General features: G+C 38.6%; 1 protein-coding gene and 1 long non-coding RNA gene across 3 annotated transcripts in view; both read right to left on the reverse strand.

Annotated features, from left to right (window-relative positions):
• Positions 1-18,329, reverse strand: part of LOC128775654 (uncharacterized) — a 69,799-nt gene that overhangs the window by 48,330 nt on the left and 3,140 nt on the right. The gene's annotated exons all lie outside the window — the stretch shown is intronic.
• Positions 1-18,329, reverse strand: part of ZBTB8A (zinc finger and BTB domain containing 8A) — a 69,217-nt gene that overhangs the window by 36,383 nt on the left and 14,505 nt on the right. Inside the window, exon 2 of one of the 2 annotated variants that reach the window (XM_019429888.2) lies at positions 18,097-18,200. The exons of the other annotated variant lie outside the window; for it this stretch is intronic. The gene's annotated coding sequence lies outside the window, so the exon portion shown is untranslated. The remainder of the gene's footprint in view (positions 1-18,096; positions 18,201-18,329) is intronic. 2 annotated transcript variants of the gene reach the window in all.

Below are 18,329 nucleotides of genomic sequence, written 5' to 3' on the forward strand. Positions count from 1 at the left end.
AATGAATTAGGCAAGATAATTAAATATACAGTATGAATACTGGAAAGGATGAAACAGTTATTGATATTGCAGGTAATAGTATGTATCTTCAATGCAAAAGTGGGGCACCTGGCAGGCTCAGTCCATTAAGAGTCCGACTCTTGATTTCAGCTCAGGTCATGATCTCAGGGTCATGGGATTGAGACCTGCGTCAGGCTCCACACTGACTGCAGAGCCTGCTTAGGATTCTCTCTCTTCCTCTTTCTCTGCCCCTACCCCACTCATTCTCTCTCTTTCTAAAATTAAAAAAAATTAATGCAAAAGTAAAATTAGAAAACTATTTTCATGGATTCTTTTTTTTATTTTAGAGATAGAGAGAGAGAGAGAAATAACATGAGCGGAGGAGAGGGGCAGAGGGAGAGAGAGAGAATCTTAAGCAGGCTCCACATTGAATGCAGAGTCCAATGTGGGGCTTGATGCCACAGTCCTGGGATCATGACCTGAGCCAAAATCTAGAGTCAGATGCCCAACTAACTGGGTCATCTAGGTGCCTCCAGAAAACTATTTTCTAGAGTAAAATTCTTGGGCTTTTGCCATGTTGGAGTAACTGGTACTACACTTGGCATTTTGCTATAAACAATTAGAAAACTGAATGAAATACATGAGAAAAATGTTTGCAGGCAATAAAAAACGGCAAAGTGGGACTATGATCCCTGAAAGAAGGGAATCAAATAAGGTCAGCTAATCACTTTGGCTCTCTGGATTGTGATACAGGGAAGGGAAATCAAAATGGACTGAACAGAGGTGTCTGGCTGGCTCGTTGGTAGAGCATGTGACTCCTGATCTCAGGGTTGTGAGTTGGAGCCCCATGTTGGGCATGGAGCCTATTCAATTAAAAAAAAAAGTGGGGGGGCAGGGAGGGAAGGGCAGGGCACAGACTGAACAGAGTTAGTGTTCAGGAGGGCTGTGGTACCTGGAAATTATAGGGTAAAGTGACAGAGGAGGCAACTACACAGGCAAAGAGGTCAATAAATCTATACAGGAATATTCTACCTCTGTGCTGAACACTAATCCGTGCAGGTGTAGTGTGAAACTTCAGGAGTCTGAGTAAAGAACTACTGTGGGCAGAAAAATGCCCAGAGCTCACAAGGAGTTAGGAAACAATTGAGTTTTGACCAGCCCAAGTAAGAATTCCCTGCTGAACACCCAGGGCATTAAGTAGAGACCCCAGAACAGTAACAGCTTAGTAGAAGAAATAACTTAACAGTATTGTAGAACTGCCCCCAAAGCTCAAAAACAGGCCTCAAATCATCAGGCTGATCCCTTAACAACTAAACTATCAAGTAAACCAAAATTCGTAAGTCTTTAAAGACAACGAAATTCAGACACTCAAAAAACATTTACTTTGTTCATCATTCCACCAAAAATTACTAGACATATGAGAAAGAAAAAAAAAAAAAGAAGAAGAAGAAAAATCATGCTAAAATCAGAAGAAATGTATGGCCAACTAATCTTTGACAAAGCAGGAAATAATGTCCAATGGAATACAGACAGTCTCTTCAGTAAATGGTGCTGGGAAAACTGTACAGCAACATGCAGAAAAATGAACCTGGACCACTTTCTTACACCATACACAAAAATAAACTCAAAATGGATGAAAGACCTAAACGTAAGACAGGAAGCCATCAAAATCCTAGAGGAGAAAGCAGGCAAAAACCTCTTTGACCTCAGCTGCAGCAACGTCTTACTCAACACATCTCTGGAGGCAAGGGAACAAAAGCAAAAATGAACTATTGGGACCTCATCAAAATAAAAAGCTTCTGCACAGCAAAGGAAACAATCAGCAAAACTAAAAGGCAACCGACAGAATGGGAGAAGATATTTGCAAATGACATATCAGATAAAGAGTTAATATCCAAAATCTATAAAGAACTTATCAAACTCAACACCCAAAAAACAAATAATCCAGTGAAGAAATGGGCAAAAGACATGAATAGACACTTCTCCAAAGAAGACATCCAGATGGCCAACCGACACATGAAAAAATGCTCAACCTCACTCATCATCAGGGAAATAAAATCAAAACCACAATGAGATACCACCTCATGCCTGTCAGAATGGCTAACATTAACATAACAACTCAGGCAACAATAGATGTTGGCGAGGATGCAGAGAAAGAGAATCTCTTTTGCACTGCTGGTGAGAATGCAAACTGGTGCAGCCACTCTGGAAAACAGTTATGGAGATTCCTCAAAAAATTAAAAATAGAACTATCCTACAACCCAGCAATTGCACTATTAGGTATTTACCCAAAGGATACAGGTATGCTGTTTCGAAGGGGCACATGCACCCCAGTGTTCATAGCAGCCCTATCAACAATAGCCAAAGTATGGAAAGAGTCCAAATGCCCATCGATGGATGAATGGATAAAGAAGATGTAGCATATATATACAATGGAGCATTCCTCGGCAATCAAAAAGAATGAAATCTTGCCATTTGCAACTACGTGGATGGAACTAAAGGGTATTATGCTAAGCAAAATTAGTCAGAGAAAGACAAATATCATATGACTTCACTCATATGAAGACTTTAAGAGACAAAACAGATGAACATAAGGGAAGGGAAGCAAAAATAATATAAAAACAGGGAGGGGGACAAAACATAAGGGACTGTTAAATATAGCAAACAAACAGAGGGTTGCTGGAGGAGTTGTGGAAGGGGGGATGGGCTAAATGGGTAAGGGGCATTAAGGAATTTCCTCCTGAAATCATTGTTGCACTATATGCTAACTAACTTGGATGTAAATTAAAAGAAATAGTAATAGCAGGTTATGAATGGCAGAATAATCCATGAATGTGAAGACATAACAACAGGAATTATCAGCTGTTTAAAAAAAAAAAAAAGAGAAATTGACAAAAAACGAACAGATCCTTAGTGACACGCGGAACAATATCAAATGGTCTAACATGTAATTGAAGTTCGGAAAAAGGTGGAGGCAGAAAAAATACTTGAAGAAAAGATGAGAAACAGAAATATACTTTATTGTACATCAGAAGTTGGCAAACAAGTAAATATTTTTTGCCAAAAGGCAAAAAAGACAAGATAGTAAATATTTTAGGTTTAGAGGCTAATGGTTTTTGTTGCAACAACTGAACTCTGCCACTGTAGCACAAAATATGCCACAAACAACATATACATGAATGGCTGTAGTTTTACTTATAAAAGGAGACAGGGACCCAAACTTGACCCTAAGGCTGTAGTTTGCCAACCCCTGCTATATATGAAGTAGTATAATATGAGATGAGTAATAAGTAAAATGCATACTGTGATGAGGGAAAATGCATATACTGTAACCCCTAGAGCAACCACTAAATGTAAAACAAAGAGATTAAGCTAATAAATTAATGTGAAGATAAAACAGAATATAAAAATTACTCAATATTCTTTATTGAGGCAGGATAAGGAAAAGTCAGGAAAATACAGGAAAGAAACAAAGACAGATCACATAAACAGAAAACAGAAGGATGGTGTATTTAAATCCAACTATGTTGATAATTATATTAAATGTAAATATTCTGAACTACACTTAAAAACATTATCAGACTGGATGAAAAATGACCAAATATATGCTGTCTACAGGAAATGCACTTTAAATATAAAGATACAGATGTTAAAAGTAAATAAATGTAGGGCTGCCTGGGTGGCTCAGTCGGTTAAGCGTCTGACTTTGGCTCAGGTCATGATCTCGCAATCCATAGGTTCGAGCCCCACATCAGGCTCTGTGCTGACAGCCCAGAGCCGGAAGCCTGCTTTGGATTCTGTGTCTCCCTCTCTCCCTCTCTCCCCCTGCCTTGCTTGCTCTCTGTCTCTCTCTCTCTCAAAAATAAATAGGGGCGCCTGGGTGGCGCAGTCGGTTAAGCGTCCGACTTCAGCCAGGTCACGATCTCACGGTCCGTGAGTTCGAGCCCCGCGTCAGGCTCTGGGCTGATGGCTCAGAGCCTGGAGCCTGTTTCCGATTCTGTGTCTCCCTCTCTCTCTGTCCCTCCCCCGTTCATGCTCTGTCTCTCTCTGTCCCAAAAATAAATAAACGTTGAAAAAAAAAAATAAAAAAATAAAATAAAATAAAAAAAATAAACATTAAAAAAAATTTTTTAAGTAATCAATTGTTTAAAAAAAAGTAAATAACTGTAAAAAAGTATACCATAAACACACTAATTATAAGAGAGCTGGAATGGTTATACTAATATCAGACAAAGTAGACTCAAGAAAATACCAGAGCTAAAAAGAAATTTTATAATTTAAAAAAATTAATGCATTGAGAAAATATAACCAAAAGTATGTATGCACCTAATAACAGGAGTTCAAAATATGGAAAGCAAAAACTGGCAGAAGTGAAGAGAAGTGTTGAAATTCATATTTATTATTGTATATTTCAACACTACTCTCTCAGTAATTGATAGAAGGAATAGCTGGAAACACTGATAAGGATATAAAATACCTGACCAACACTATCAACCAACTTGACCAAACTGACATTTATAGAACACTCTACAGAACAGCAGCAAAATACACATTCTTTTTAAGTGCATTTTGAACATTTACCAAATAGACTACAGACTTGGCCATAAAACAATTTTTTAATATATTTAAAGATTGTAATCATACAGAGTATATTCTCTCCCAACATGGAATTAAATTAGACATCAATAGCAAATGAAAATCTCCCAAATTTTGGAAATTGAAGATTAAACTTTCAAATAACCTAGGGGTAAAAGAAATCATAAGCAATATTAGAAACTGTTTTGAACTGCATGAAAACACAACATATGAAAATTTCTCATTCGTAGTTAAAGCAGTGTTTAGAGGGAAATGTATAGCTTCAAATGCTTATATTAAAAAAGAAAAAAGATCTAATACCCAATGAGTTAAGTTTCTACCTAAGAAGCTAGAAAAGGGAGATCAAATTAAACCCAACATAAGGAGAAGGAAGAAAATTAAATAAAGACAAGATGAGAAATAAATGAAATAGAAATTGAGTAAATGACAGAAGAAAATCAATGAAACCAAAAGCTAGTTCTCTATATCAATATCAATAAATTGATCACTAGCAATAAAACTGATAAACTGATACCAATATTAATTAAATTTATCAACTTCTAGTTTGACCAATTAAGAAAAAAAAGAGAGGTGCCAGGGTGGCTCAGTCAGTTAAGCATCCAGCTTTGGCCCAGGTCATGATCTCACAGTTTGTGAGTTCGAGCTCCCCATCAGGCTCTCTGATATCAGCCAAGAGCCCGGTTCAGATCCTCTCTCCCCCCTGCTCTGCTACCTCCCCACTCACATGCTTTCTCTCTCCCTCCCTCTCTCTCTCTCTCTCAAAAACAATTGAAAAAAAAAAAAAAGAAAAAAATTACCAACAGCAGCAATAAAAAAAGGAAACACCATTAAAGATCCTACAGACATTAAAAGAGCAAAAACAAAATACTATGAACAACTCTGTCAATAAATTCAACAATTTAGATAAAATGAAAAACACATTTTTTTTTAAATGTTTATCTTTGCGAGAGAGAGCGCACACACAAGTGAGCAGGGGAGGGGCAGGAGGGAGAATCTCAAGCAGGCTTTGCACTATCAGCACAGAGCCCAATGCGGGGCTCAAACTCACGAAGGGTGAGATCATGACCTGAGCTGAAATCAAGAGTAGGACACTCAACCAACTGAGCCACCTATGTGCTCCATGAACACATTTCTTTTTTCTTTTTTCTTTTTTTTATTTTTTTATTTTATTTTTTAATTTTTTTTTTTTAACGTTTATTTATTTTTGAGACAGAGAGAGACAGAGCATGAATGGGGGAGGGCCAGAGAGAGGGAGACACAGAATTGAAACAGGCTCCAGGCTCTGAGCTGTCAGCACAGGGGCCCGATGCGGGGCTCGAACTCACGGACCGCGAGATCGTGACCTGAGCCGAAGTCGGCACTCAACCGACTGAGCCACCCAGGCGCCCCTCCATGAACACATTTCTTAAGCGATATAAATATTCAAAACTGATACAGGAAAAAAAAAATCTGAGTAGCCATGTATCAGTTAAAGAAACTCAACATATATGGGAATGCAAGCTGGTGCAGCCACTCTGGAAAACAGCATAGAGATTCCTCAAAAAACTAAAAATAGAACTACCCTACAACCCAGCAATTGCACTACTAGGCATTTATCCAAGGGATACAGGTGTGCTGTTTCGAAGGGACACATGCACCCCCGTGTTTATAGCAGCACTATCAACAGTAGCCAAAGTATGGAAAGAGCCCGAATGTCCATCGATGGATGAATGGATAAAGAAGATATGGTATATATATGTATGTATACACACACACACACACACACACACACACACACACACACACACACACTGGAGTATTACTCTGCAATCAAAAAGAATGAAATCTTGCCATTTGCAACTGCATGGATGGAACTGGAGGGTATTACGCTAAGTGAAATTAGTCAGAGAAAGACAAAAATCATATGACTTCACTCATATGAGGACTTTAAGAGACAAAACAGATGAACATAAGGGAAGGGAAACAAAAATAATATAAAACAGGGAGGGGGACAAAACAGAAGAGACTCATAAATATGGAGAATAAACTGAGGGTTACTGGAGGGGTTGTGGGAGGGGGGATGGGCTGAATGGGTAAGGGGCACTAAGAAATCTACTCCTGAAATCATTGTTGCACTATATGCTAACTAATTTGGATGTATTTTTATTTTAAAAAAGAAAAAAGAAAATTAAAAAAAAAAAGAAAAAAGTCAACACATTAAAAAAAAAAAGAAACTGAACATATAATATTAAAGAAATTAAATGTAACTGTAAAATCTGCCTACACAAAATAAACTGCAGGCCCACATGTCTTCAATGTTAAATTCTATTAGACATTTAAGTAAGACATAATACCCATCCTACACAAACACTCAGAAAGTATGGAGAGAGGAAAACTTTCCAACTCACTTTATGAGGCCAGTATTACTGGTACCTAAACCAAGACACCATAAGAAAAGAAAACTAGAAAACTACAGAATAATATCCTTTGTAAACAGAGACACAAAAAATCCTTAACATTATATTAGCAAATCAAATATATAAAAAGACTGTAGCAACTAAGGGTTACTCCAGGAAGCCAATATAGTTAAACAGTTGAAAATCAATCAGCAAAATGCACCATATTAACAGAATAGATTATAAGCAGATGTAGAAAAAGCATTTGAAAAATTCAACACACACTCATGATAAAAACTCTAGTAAAACAAGAATAGAAGGGAACTTCCCCAGCCTAGTAAAAAGCATTTACAAAAAGCTAAAGACCAAATAAATGCTTTCTCCTCTAAGATAGGGAACAGGGCAAAGATTTGTGCTCTCACCAATTCTATTCAACATTGACCTGGAGGTCTTGGTCAACATAATAAGATGAAAAAGAAATAAAAGAAGATGAAAAGGAAGAAAAAAACTGTTAGTGTTTACTCATTGTACAGATGAGTAAATCCCAAGAGCAATAATGTACACAGAAAATCCCCAGAGATCTGGGGTGTCTGAGTGGCTCAGCTGAGCATCCAACTCTTGATTTCAGCTCAGGTCATGATCTCACTGTTCATAAGTTCAAGACTCATGAGGGGTTCTGCACTGACAGCATGGGTCCTGTTTGGAATTCTCCCTCTCTCTCTGCCTCTCCCCTTCCCCTGCTTGTGCACATGTGCTCTCTCTCTCAAAATAAATAAAATAAACTTAAAAAAAAAAAAAAAGATCTACAAGAGTCTTCTAGAACTAATAACTGAATTTAACAAGGTCACTGTATATAAGGTCAACATATAAAAATCATTTCTACTTCTATAAGTTAGTAATGAACAATTAGAAACTGAAATTTAAAAAAACAACGCATTCATAAGAACATCAAAAACATGAAACACTTAGGGATCAATTTAATAAAATATATGCACACTGGAAATTACAAAATGGGTGAGAGAAATGTCAAAGATCTAAATAAATGGAGAGATAGGCTGTGCATATGAATTAGAAGACCAAAACATTAAATATGTCAATTTATTCAAATTAACCTATGGTATCAATATAATCTCAATCAAAATCCAAAAAGGTTCTTTTTGTGGAAATTACCAAGCTCATTCTAAAACTAACAGAACATGAAATGGACCTAGAATAGCCAAAACAATGTTAAAAAAGAGTAAAAGAGAACTTGCCTTACCAGATTTTAAGATTTAATATAACTATCCTGTAGTTATATTAAAGAGAATTATATTAAATTTAATTAAGAAGACAGTGTAATATTAACATTAGGATACACACAAAGATCAATGGAATAGCATAGAGTACAGAAATATGCACACAAATATATTACCAATTAAGTTTTTTAGTCAAGTTCATTTTATCAAAAATTTTAAAAGGCACCACAATAATTCAATGAAGAAATAATACTTTCAAACAAACGGTGCCAGAATAACTGAGTATACATTACAGGAAAAAATGAAACTTGACCCTTACTTAACACCACAGACAAAATTTTCTTTAATGTTTATTTATTTTTGAGACAGAGACAGAGTGCGAGCAGGGGAGGGGCAGAGAGAGAGAGAGGGAGACCCAGAATCCACAGCGGGCTCCAGGCTCTGAGCTGTCAGCACAGAGCCTGATGCAGGGCTTGAACCCAAGTCGGACACTTAACCGACGGAGCCACCCAGGCGCTCCATAAGTTTTAACTCAAAATGGATCACAAAACTAAATGTAAAGTTAAATTTCTAGAAGAAAACAAGGGAGGAAAAGTTCAGGACCTTGGGGTAGGCAAAGATTTCTTAGCTCACAAAAAGCATGGGCCATAATGAAAAACTTGATGAATTCTGCTCTTTGAAAGTTACTATTAAGGAAATGAGAAGCCAAGCCAGGAATTAGGATAAAATATTTGCAATACATATATCTGACAAAAGACATGTATCCAAAATATACAAAGACCTCAAAAAAAAAAAAAAAAAGGGGGGGGGGAGGCACCTGGGTGGCTCAGTCCGTTGAGCTTCTGACTTTGGCTCAGGTCATGATCTCACGGTCTGTGAGTTCGAGCCCCACATCGGGCTCTGTGCTGACAGCTCAGAGCCTGGAGCCTGCTCAGATTCTGTGTCTCCCTCTCTCTCTGACCCTCCCCCATTCATTCTCTGTCTCTCTCTGTCTCAAAAATAAATAAACATTAAAAAAAAATAATAACTCAGTAAGACAAACTACATACATTTCCCAAAAGAAGATATACAAATTAGTACATGAAAAGATGTTTAACATCACTCTTCATACAGGAAATGCAAATTAAAACCACAATTAAAGATCATTACACACATACTACAATGGCTAAAACTAAAAAGATGGACAGTACCAAGTGTTGACAAGAATGTGGAGAAATTGGATCTCACCGCTGCCGGTGGGAATATGAAATGAGATAGTCACTGTTGGTTTTTGTTTTTTGTTTGTTTGTTTTAATTTTAGAGAGAGAGAGTATATGCACAAGTAGGGGAGAGGGGGAGAGGGAGAGAGAGAGAGAGAGAGAGAGAAACAGAATCCTAAGCAGGCTCCATACTCAGCGTGAACCCTGACTCGGGGCTCAATCCCACAGCTCTAGGGTCATAACCTGAGGCGAAATCAAGAGTTGGACACTCAACTGACTGAGCCACCCAGGCGCCTTGGGACAGTCACTTTGAAAAACTGCTTAGCAGTTCTAATAAAGTTATACCTACTTTTGAGCCAATGATTTCATTCTTAAGTATTTACCCACAAGAAATGAAAACATACATCCACAAAGAGACCTGTCCAAGAACTGTCATAGCAGCTTCATTCATACAAGTCCCCAAACTAGAAAGAAAACGTCCATCACTTGGTGAATAGCTAAATTGTGGTTCACCCGCACCATGGAATAGTACTGAGCAATAGAAAGGAACAAACCTCTGATACACACAATGGCATGAATGAATCTCAAAAGCATTAGCCTCAACAAAAGAAGCCAGACACAAAGGAGTACATATTGTGCAATTCCTGTTACATGAAAGTCTAGAACAGGCAAAACTAATCCAGAGTGACAGAATTAGGAGATTAATAGTTGCCTGGGGTTGGGAGTGAGACAGACAGGAGGGTTTAACTACAAAAAGGCATAAGGGGGGGTGGGGAAAGACATGAGGGAAATTTTGTGCGATAGAAATGTTCTTTCTCTATCTTACTTATGGGGACTGTTACACGTGAATATATGTCAAAGCTCATTGAAATGTACCCTTCAAATGGGTGCATTTTATTGTATGTAAATTACACCTTAATAAAGTCAATTGAACACAAAATCCCAGAAACCAAAGAATTTGGTAAGATAACTAGTTATAATATTAATACAGAAAAGTAAATAGCTAGTTTGCAGATACAATGGAAGATCCCTTTCACGAAAATAATTGAAACTAAATATTTTAATCAGAAGCATGCAGGAAGTTTGTCACAAAAATGGCAAAACCCTACCAAGGATTGTAAGTGAACACTTGAGTAAACAGACTACTGTATTCACTTCCTTGCTGGTCTCTGCTTTTTCCAAAGGCATCTACTCAAACCTAAGTCAGAGCATAGCATTCTTCTACTCAAAACCTCCGAAGGCTTCTATCTTACTAGGAAAGGAATCCAAAATCTTTACCCTGATCTAAAAGGGTTGCAAGATGTCTTTTCCTCCTACCTCCATCCCCACCCCCAGCACCAACCTCATTGGTTTTGATGTTTCCCAATGTGCCAGTTCACTTCTGGTGGCCCTTATCTCAGGAACACTCCTCACCTGGATCTTCACATAACTTGTTCCCCAACTTTATGCAAGTCTTTGCTTCAATGTCATGTTATCAGAGGTTATCTTAACAAGCCCATCTGCCATATGGGGAGGAGTTCTACTGTATCACTATAGCTCACCATAGCTCAATGGCTGGTATCAGAGAAACTATGTCCTAGGAAGCATGGTTTAGAAACCAGGGGAAAGGATGCAAAGGGAACATGATGGCTGTCTTCCAATTCTGAAGGCCAGTTATGTGGAAGAAGTAGAATTATTCTTTTAGTCACTCCAATAGACAAGTCCTCTGGACCAATCGCTAGAATGCGCTCCCCTAAAGGGTGGAGACTCTGTTTTGTTCACCGAGCATCCCTAGTACAGAGCATAATGTCTGGCACACAGGTGTTCAATCAGTGTTTATTGAGTGAACGTTCAGTGTGGTTCTGAAAGCCAAAGTGGACCAAGGATGGGACTAAAGGGAGCCAGAGTTTAGCTCAATGTGAAGAACAGCTTTTGAAAAATGAGAACTTAATGGGATTTGTTGAGCTCAGGTATCCTGATCTAGTGCCTTCATACCTATATGCCAGCAAACTGAGGTTTGGTTAAGTACTAAGCCCACGGTTATCATATTGCTTGTCTGAATCCATTAGTGGGTTTTGAAATCAATTTAGGATTTTAAAGAACACAGAATAGAATTTAAAATATTAGGGCTTACTTCAAGTAGTAAGAATTCTTTCATGAGTTTTTTTGTTTCAGATAGAGAGAGAGAGTAATACGCAGAATCACAAATACGTGTGTACTGGGTCATGATGTAAAATACATTTCCTCCTGCGGGTTTGGCAAAACAAATAGAGAAGTAGTGGATTAAGCTGTTCAACAACAGAATTTGCCCCCTTGCAAAGTAATGAGTTCTATATTTCTGCTGTAGTAGAGGCTGAGTGTCCCTGATTTAGGATGAATGCACTTGGGGAGAGGTGAGCCTGCATAATTTCAGGAATTTATATTTTTTCTTTGTATTTGTCCACATTTTCTGAAGTGATTATCTATCTTTTAAAAAAAAATTTTTTTTTAACGTTTTTATTTTTGAGACAGAGAGAGACAAAGCATGAACGGGGGAGGGTCAGAGAGAGGGAGACACAGAATCCGAAACAGGCTCCAGGCTCTGAGCTGTCAGCACAGAGCCCGACGCGGGGCTTGAACTCACGGACCGCGAGATCATGACCTGAGCCGAAGTCGGCCGCTTAACCGACTGAGCCACCCAGGCACCCCATTAAAAGCAATTGCAAGTAGTTTTAAATAAAATATATATACAACATATTTGAAAACAGAAATTAGACATGTAAAGGAAATGAGATGATTTCTATACACTTAAATTTAACAACATTTGTTCCGGAATCCAGGGCAGAAACAAACAACAGGGAAAACAAATGATTTATCTAGTGTTCACATCACCTCCCCAGTAAAAATGAGCATTTTTCTGCCACTGACTTCTAGGAGGAATTTGTCACATGAATCCTTATATAAGGACACTAAATGTCATCATAGAGAATATTTGGAATAATACAATAAACTTCCTAATTGGTCTCCTTGCCTTTTATCTTTCTCCCTTCAATCCACCCTGAAGTATGTTATCTTTCTGGATTCTGCTGCTTAAAATTCTTTAATAGCTCCTTCCTGCCTGCTGGATAAAATCCCTATTTCTATGAATGGATTTAATACTCTTTGGGACCCAGCTTCTGTCAATCTCGGCATGCTTATCTCCTACCACCTACCTCGCCTCCCATCCTTGAGCTACATGCCAATTCCCAGACACACAGTACCCTTCAGGCCGCCAAGCTTTTGTACATATTGTTCCTGTGCTACAATAAAACCATCCTTCTCAATCTGAGAAGCTCTCATTCCTCCTTCAGAGTCAGCTCAAACAGAGCCTCCCTTGGGGGCTTTCCTGGACTTCCCTGGGCTGATGTTAATTTCAACTTCCTCCACACTCCCTCCAATGTACCTTATACATGTACTTCGTGGCAAGTGCTGGATTGTATTGGTCTATCTTTTTTTTTAAATTTTTTTTTTTTAACGTTTATTTATTTTTGAGACAGAGAGAGACAGAGCATGAACAGGGGAGGGGCAGAGAGAGAGGGAGACACAGAATCGGAAACAGGCTCCAGGCTCTGAGCTGTCAGCACAGAGCCCGACGCGGGGCTCGAACTCACGGGCCGTGAGATCATGACCTGAGCCGAAGTCGGATGCTTAATCGACCAAGCCACCCAGGCGCCCCTATTGGTCTATCTTAAGGTGCTTCCCTGCTACACTGTAACATCCATATGAGCAGAGATCATGTCTGTGTGTATGCCTGGACTTAGTTTAATGTTTGTTATATTGGAGGCATTTGATAAATATTCTCACCAGTGTCCTTACTGAACTAACAAAGATTCTTCACGCGACTTTCCCTATACGTTGCCTCCGAAGTCAAGGACATCTTATAATGAATTTAATGAAAACATTTCAATGCAAACTAAGCTAGTATGTTTTAGTACCTTGTTCTTTGGAATTTTATCTTGACATGGGGCTTAAGCTGATCAGCTATCACCCTTTTTTGTGTCTCCACTGTATACTCTATATAACTTTGTTGTGACATCCATAACATGGATGGATACACAGATGCTGCAGAGACCAGCAAGGAAGTTAATACAGTTAATACACTAATTTGTGTATCTGTCTTTCCCTGTAAACTCTTTGAAGCCAGGTAGATTCATACTCATTTTCTTTTCTTTTTAATTTTTTTAAATGTTTATTTATTTTTGAGAGACAGAGCGTGAGTGGGTGAGGGGCAGAGAGAGAGAGTGGGAGACCCAGAATCCAAAGCAGGCTCCAGGCTCTGAGCTGTCAGCACAGAGCCCGACATGAGGCTCAAACCCCCGAGCTGTAAGACCATGACCTGAGCGGAAGTCAGACACTCAACTGACTGAGCCACCCAGGTGCCCCCTCATTTTCTTTTTTTTTTTTTAAATCTCTATTTTATGGTACAGCATCTGGTCCATAATCTGTACTCAGTAAAAGCTTGTGGTGATAAAATATATCTATCTGTTTCAGTCTAAAACCTAGCATCTGAATAGAACGTTCCAGTAAAGCCAGCAAAAGAACAAGGATACCCACTAATACCACTATTATTTAACACTGTTCTGAAGGTGTTAGCCAAGGCATTTAACTTGAGAAAGAAACTAGAGAAAGGACCACTGGCAAGTAGGAGGTAAAATTATCATTATTTGCAGATATTATTACTGTATACCTGGGAAATACAACAGTCTCAACTGTAAAATGATCAAAAACAAGTAGAAGGGAAAGAGATTATAAAATTAATATTAGAAATCACTAACTTTCACATATACAAAAAGACACCCACATTAGGTAAGAGATATAATGGAATAAAAGACTCCCATTTACAATAGCATCAAAAATACGAAATACTAGGAATAAATTTAACAAGAAGTGCACAAGACTCATAATATGAAGAAAACACAGGGACACAAAAGAAGACTATCGAAAGCCAAGCCTTTTGAATTGGAAGATTCGACATGTTAAGATGTCAGTTCTTCCTAAGACATTTTATAATAACATGAGCATCATAAAAACACCAGCAGGTTAGTTTAAGATCAATGCAAGTTGATGCTAAAGTTTTATGGAAAAATAAACACACAGGAATAGCTAGTTAAAATTCTGAAAAAAGAAGAACAAAGAGGGGGTGCCTGGGTGGCTCAGTTGGTTTAAGCATCCAACTTTAGCTCAGGTCATGCTCTCACAGTTTGTGGGTTCAAGCCCCGCATCAGGCTCTGTGCTGACAGCTCAGAACCTGGAGCCTGCTTCAGATTCTGTGTCTCCCTCTCTCTCTGCCCTTGCCCCACTCACGCTCTGTCTCTCTCTCAAAAATAAATAAACATTACAAAAAAAGAATAAAGAGAAGGAGTTAGCACCAACATCTATTCAATTATATTATACTTCCTCGGTAAAGAAAACTGTGGTGAGGGAGATAAAGCAAAAGACCAGTGGAGTATATTTGGAACTCCAGAGTAACTGGCTGGCTCAGTCGGTAGAGTGCGACTCTGGATCTCGGGGCTGTGAGTTCGAGCCCCACATTGGGTGTGGAGATTAGTAAAAGAATAAAATCTTTAAAAATTAAAAAAATCCAGACATACACCCTACTTCAGGTGGGAATTTAATAGACGATAAGCCTGTCATAAAAAACTGAGCAATTTAATAAATGGCACTGGGGCAATTTTAGATTTCCAGAAAAAAAAATTAAAGTGGATTTACAATTCCCATCTCATACAAGGATAAATTCCATATGGATCAAACATTTAAGTGTGAAAACAAAGCCATAAAAGTTCTAAGAGAAAATATGGAAGACTACACAGTGGGAAGGGCCTCTGACTCAAAATACAAAAGCCATAAAGACTGGTAAAAAAAATTTTTTATTAAGTTTCATTTATTTATTTTGAGAGACAGAGATAGCATGAGTGGGGGAGAGGTAGAGAGAGAAGAAGAGAGAGAATCTCAAGCAGGCTCTCTACTGTCAGCGCAGAGCCCAACGCAGGGCTCAAACCCATGAAACCACGAAATCATGACCTGAGCCGAAACTGAGAGTTGGACGCTTAATTGACTGAGCCACCCAGGTGCTCCCCCCCCCCCCCCCCCGGGCAAAATTTTTTTTAAATAAAAGATTGATACATTTGATTACATAAAGATGAAACATGAATAGAAAAAAAAATCATAATAAAAAAATACCACAAGCAAAGGCATAAGGCATATGACAACATGGTAAAAGAGTCTATCAGAGAAAAGGGTCATCTCAATACACACCAAGCTTCTAAGAAATTGGCAAGTAAAAGAACAATAACCATGAGACAAAATGAGACAAAGGACAGTCCCCAGGAAAAGAAATATGAATGTCCCTTATCATATGAAAAGTATATTTAACCTTGGTTATAAAATATAAATGCACATTAAAACCACACCGATGTATCATTTTTTCCCCTCTCAAGGCAGCAATCCAATCCAAAAATGTGATAATATTTATAAAAATGTGGGAAAACAGGTACCCTCAATCATTACTGGTGGGAATGTAAATTAGTATGACCCCTTGGAGGTCAGTTTGGCAATAGCTCTCAAAATTACGAATGCGTATCTTTTCTGACCAAGCAATTTCACTTCTGGGGATTTATGCTACGGGGCCACTGGTACATAATCAGAAAGACACATGTATATGGTTATTCACTGAAGAACCAACTGTGACAGTGAAGGGTTAGAAAAATATCCACGAATAAGGGATAGCTATATGGAAAGATGGCTATGACACATAGTTAAGTTTTGTAAAAAGCATAGTTATGTATGTATACACACACACACACACACACACGGGAAAAAAATAAGCAGAGATTCTAAACAGATTAACAAGAAACGTAGAACAGTGGTTGCCAGTTGGAGTGCAAATGGGATCTGGGAGACAGGAAACAAGAATGGGAGGGAGATTTTATATGGTAAGCTTTTAAATATTTTGAGGTTTGAGTATTAAAAATATATTCAAAAATAAAAAATTTTAAAGTTTGTCAAACATATGGGTGAAATATTAAGCATGAGTCTTACATTTAGCCAGATCTAGGTTGTAATTCAAGATTAAGATATTTTGGAAGTTCTCAGAGTAAGGATATTCTGTGTCTGTACTTAAGTCAAGATGCATGTGCTAAATGAACAAGCATGGAAAGTCAAGAGGCTGTATTTCTGGGGGAGAGAGAGAAAAAGAACCCAGCCATTTCCAAGTGAAAGAACAGCTACTTTATTGGCAACTGTGGATCTGGTTAATGGCTTGAACACCGTGATGATGGCAGGAATGGGAAGGAAGGAAAAGATGAAAAATGCTTCAATGGGAAATAAATCCACGGGTCTTGATGGCTGATTGAAAAATCCTACTACAAATGTTCACTGCAGCCACCCAGATATTTTGTAACTTATTCAATTTGCCAGATTGTACCAGAGGGTACCACAATTTGTCATTGGCTGTGGAAGGCTAGAAAGCTATCAAGAGAACGTGGGGATTCTTTTAAATTTTTTTTTTTTAACCTTTATTTATTTTTGAGACAGAGAGAGACAGAGCATGAATGGGGGAGGGTCAGAGAGAGGGAGACACAGAATCTGAAACAGGATCCAGGCTCTGAGCTGTCAGCACAGAGCCCGACGCGGGGGTCGAACTCACGGACCGTGAGATCATGACCTGAGCCGAAGTCAGCTGCTTAACCGACTGAGCCACCCAGGTGCCCCGAGAACGTGGGGATTCTTAAAGCCTGGGGGTTTGGTAGTATCACTAACAGAAATTAGGAAGTCAGGACGAAGAACTTATTTACGGGAAAAGGAATGGCTTTGGTTTTAAGTTCATCATGTTTGAGGTGAATGGGAAATCGGGAAGCGACAGCCATGGGGCCACTGGAAATGCCGATCTGAAGCTCAGGGGGTAAGTCAGACTTGAAGACAGAAGTGGAAGATCTCGGCAAACAGGGATGGAGGGGCTCACAGGAAACATGGGCTGAGATGAGAGCCTGGAGGGCTGCCCTCGTCTGTGGAGTAAGATGGGGAAGAGAAGCCAGTGTCACAGAGAATTACAGGGAGAATCAGGACAGCATTGCAACCGTGAGCCAAGGTGTGGAGTTTCAAGAAGCAGTGAAGGGGTCAACCCAACGGGAAGTAAAAAGGGCCACAGACAATAATAGCAGAAGCACAATATATTGTCTTCTTTAATCCTCACACACAACAACCCATCAGGTAGGTGGTATTATTCTCCCCACAGAAAAGGGTATTAACCCAGACAGTGACTCCAAAGCTGCGGGATGTAGTTTCTGAGCTATACTCCTGCCCAAGTGTCGGGGGAAGAGCTGAGAGATCTGACACTAGCTCTACTACTCAATTGGCTCTGTGTCCGTGGACTCTACCTTCGCCTTTCTAGGCTTCATTTCCTTCTCTGCAAATTGAAGGGATGGGCCTACATAATCTCCAGCTCTAATATAATATGAATCTTTGATTAAGGCAGAATGGAAGGTATACATACACAAGAGAGGCAATGGATTAAAAATTTAGCAATAAGTGAACAGGGAGACCCGGCCAAGAAAATCAGAATGCTGAATGTTTTATACAGTGACTTTTCAAGCAATAAATCCATCCTCTGACATATAAAATCTATAGTTATGAAATTCTACTTTCTGTCTATATATTTAAGTTAGATACAATATCAAGAATTAAAATTGTTCATACCTGCAAATTTATGAACGCTGCTCTTGAAACCCTGCTAAGTCAATTGAGTGGAGTAAAAAAGGGAAGGTTCCAAGTCAAAAACACTCTGTATATGAAGGTTTGTCCTGTAGAGAGAGCAAATAGCTATTTACAATGTACTTTTACATTATAAGAGACAGAAACATCTGCTAAGGTCCTTAAAAGATACTTATTGAAATAAATTACATGGCAGCCCTTATCAGGTATCACTTTTG

This window comes from Panthera pardus, unplaced genomic scaffold (genome assembly GCF_024362965.1).
Source record: "Panthera pardus isolate Hobbes unplaced genomic scaffold, ASM2436296v1 HiC_scaffold_11, whole genome shotgun sequence".
Classification (NCBI taxonomy): Eukaryota; Metazoa; Chordata; class Mammalia; order Carnivora; family Felidae; genus Panthera; species Panthera pardus.